This window comes from Egretta garzetta, unplaced genomic scaffold (genome assembly GCF_000687185.1).
Source record: "Egretta garzetta isolate BGI_Z169 unplaced genomic scaffold, ASM68718v1 scaffold418, whole genome shotgun sequence".
Taxonomy (NCBI): domain Eukaryota; kingdom Metazoa; phylum Chordata; class Aves; order Pelecaniformes; family Ardeidae; genus Egretta; species Egretta garzetta.
This window is the reverse complement of record NW_009260492.1, coordinates 493,941-496,964: the sequence shown is the minus strand read 5'-3', so window position 1 is coordinate 496,964 and position 3,024 is coordinate 493,941. Positions and strand designations below refer to the sequence as shown.

Below are 3,024 nucleotides of genomic sequence, written 5' to 3'. Positions count from 1 at the left end.
ACTCCCTGCTGAGCCTGGCGGTTTCAAATCCACATCTCCCAGATCCCTGTGGGGTGCCATTGCTTTTAGGCCATTTGCTCTTCCAGAATATCTGGGGTCTGCTGGCTTGCAGCGTGGAGTGACTCCCGAAAGCCTGGTCTCTGGCGATAGCCCTCACCAGAGGGGTAAGCTTGGACCACTTTCAGGAGATGTGCGTTTTGCCCGGCTCTCCTCATTCCTCTTGTGCTCTAATCGTTAAATCCTTGTCTTACAAGGGAGCGTTGGCAAGTTTTGCCGTTGCAGTTACACACGGATCCTGCCCCTTGGTTTGCTTCTGGTGAAGTACTATAGATCAAACCCTTGAGTACAGATCTGCGTAGAAGCTCTTAACCTCGCTACAGTCATCATATCGGAATGAAAATATAAAAGCAGTACAGAAAACAGCCTAGAGCAAGACTTGAGAAGCTGGCGAATTTTGCTGGATGGAAAGCTTAGGATGTTGGGTTCTTCTGGGTTTGGCTCGTGCAGATGGCTCGAGAGGAGCTGGTGTCCTGTGAATCTGGTCTTAGGGGATTTGCCCCAGGTCACCAGGTGGGTTTATGACAAAGCAGGCAGCTCTCCCATTCCTCTGTCCTTTATTTATTTCCCCTACTGCCCTTCTCTCTTTTTGGAGAAAGAAGTAGGGAGAAATAACTGAAACTTTTAAAACTGTTTACTGTAACATAGGCAGAATAAACAAGGGGACTAAATAGTAACGTACACGCAGTCATATAATCTGCCTCAGGCAGATTGCTGCAGGTATTCCTTCGCAAAATTTTCCCTAACCTGAGGTGGTGAAACATGTTTCGCACTAAAGTTGCGTTCAAAGTAACCACGTTGTTGTCCGCCTGGAAAAACAGTGCTGCCTGCATACGTGTCTTGGTTCAAAAGGAAAATGCCGTCTCTTAAAATGACACAGGGCATTTTTGTCTTTGGAACGCTGGTGATGAAAAGCTCCGACTGTCTCCAGTGGGCTCCTGTGAGTCATGTGCGTTGGACTGTAAACTTTGCAGTTATTCATTGACCGCGGATGAGCACAGCAGAAAAGGGAAGTTCACTTCACACTGTGGTTTCCTTAGCATGTGAGGTTTTTTCCTCCCTCCGCAAATACTGAATTATAAATGAAGAAATCTCTCCAGTGAAGTGCAGGACGTTGGGTTTTGTCTATTCCCAGTTAAACTGAGCATGTTCTGACGGATAGCGAGCTTCTTTATATGTGTTGTTACCTTGCCCAAATTCACGCCTGGCTAGATGATACCTCTTTACGTACCTGTTTATCTGTATTTGCTGCCAATCTATTTCCTTATGGCAGGATCTTGCAACTGGAGCTTGACTTGAGGATATTTAGGCTGCACAGTGAAATTTTCCCCCTAAAGGATTTTTAGCCACTGGCCATCCAAGCTGAACAACGTCATCACTTATTAGACACAAGATCTTTTGCTGACTGTACATCTGAGGCCTGTTATCCCGAGACCCTGCAATTAAGAGTTTGCAGAAACCCTGCCCAAATTAAGTGGTGAGCTGGGGAGGTATGAAAGCAGAGACTCCTGTGAAAGTGTATCTTGGAGCACTGAACAAAAATATCATTGGGTTGGATCCTAGAGCCTGAGGTTGTGCCTGTGAAAGGTTTGAGCTTGCTGCCGTAGGTGTCCATGGGGAAAAGCTCCCTTTCCTTTCACCGAGAGCGGGGCTGGAGTCTCGGTGCAGCTGAAGCAGTGGAAGGTCAACAGATTTCAGGAACTGATTGTTGTGATTATTATTAGTGTTATTATATGTGATTATTATTAGTGTAAAACTTGGTCGTATGCACTTGTTCTGGCAGAAAAATATTCTTAATGCCGCTTTGTGGTTCCAAAACACATCTTTCTGTAGGTAAATTACAGTTGTTGTCACAGGAACTTCTGTGATTACTCACAAAGGTAAAGGTTGCTGAAGAGAGGAATATTCAGTAGCTTCTGTTGTAGCTTCTTCAGAGCATTAAACCATGGCTGAGACTTATTAGGAAATGAGCAGGTAAATGAGAACAACTGGGTAAGATGAGAAGGGAGCGGATCACCAGAATGCTGCTTTCTCTGGTTTTTTTATTTATCTATTTGAGTTAAAGCCACTCAACAGCACCACAGTTGTCTCCTTGGGAAGGGAGGGCACAGGAGAGCTGCTGTTTGGCCACGATGCCCCTGTCAAGCCAGGACTGTGTCCCTCGGTCTTTCTGGTCCCTTTTCCAGTGGACAGACTGACACCTCCCACCACTCTGCAGCTGTAAGACACTGGCACTGAAGTATGTGAACTAAAGAATCGTCTTCTGAAGAAGGACCTTACTCGTTTGCTCATCTTTTGGTGAAAGATTCTTTTCTCTTAGTGCGTTAGCGTAACTGGTGTTCATGTGTCATTTGTTCTTCCCCCCAGATTTACGGATTTCAGCTGGGAGCAGCTGCAAATGGGTGGGGTGAAGTTTTAATCGTGTTCTTAACTGTCTTCATACTTTATTTTCTATTCACACATTTTAAAAAGGCAAAGCAAAACACTTCCATTTCTAAATCATACGTTGCAAAATGCCCATCAGACACTGGTAATGTCTGTATTGTGGGAAAGCCCGGAGGCTTCAGCTGCGATGGGGCCCTTTTGTGTGAGCCTTTAACCAGGGAGTCGCAGTCCTGAGCAGCTCATGACTGACAGAGCTTTCCTGTCCACACTCGGTTGCTTTCTTTAGGCTGCTACAAGCAAAATAATCTGTTCTCCTCAATGTAGACATAGTTAAGCTGGATTATAACTGCTGGAAAGCAGCTCTGCCGAGAGGGACCTGGGAGTCCTGGTGGACAACAAGCTGGCCATGAGCCAGCAGGGTGCCCTTGTTGCCAAGAAGGCCAGTGGCATCCTGGGGTGCATGAAGAGGAGCGTGGCCAGCAGGGCGAGGGAGGTTCTCCTCCCCCTCTGCTCTGCCCTGCTGAGACCCCACCTGGAGCACTGGGTCCAGTTCTGGGCTCCCCAGTTCAAGAAGGATGAGGA

At 46.7% G+C, this 3,024-nt stretch overlaps 1 protein-coding gene across 1 annotated transcript in view; it reads left to right on the top strand.

Moving 5' to 3' along the window:
* The first annotated feature begins 1,517 nt into the window (after positions 1–1,517).
* The window catches only part of SCAMP4 (secretory carrier membrane protein 4), an 18,037-nt gene continuing 16,530 nt past the window's right edge, over positions 1,518–3,024 (top strand). The window contains exon 1 of the mRNA XM_035899755.1: positions 1,518–1,534. The gene's annotated coding sequence lies outside the window, so the exon portion shown is untranslated. The remainder of the gene's footprint in view (positions 1,535–3,024) is intronic.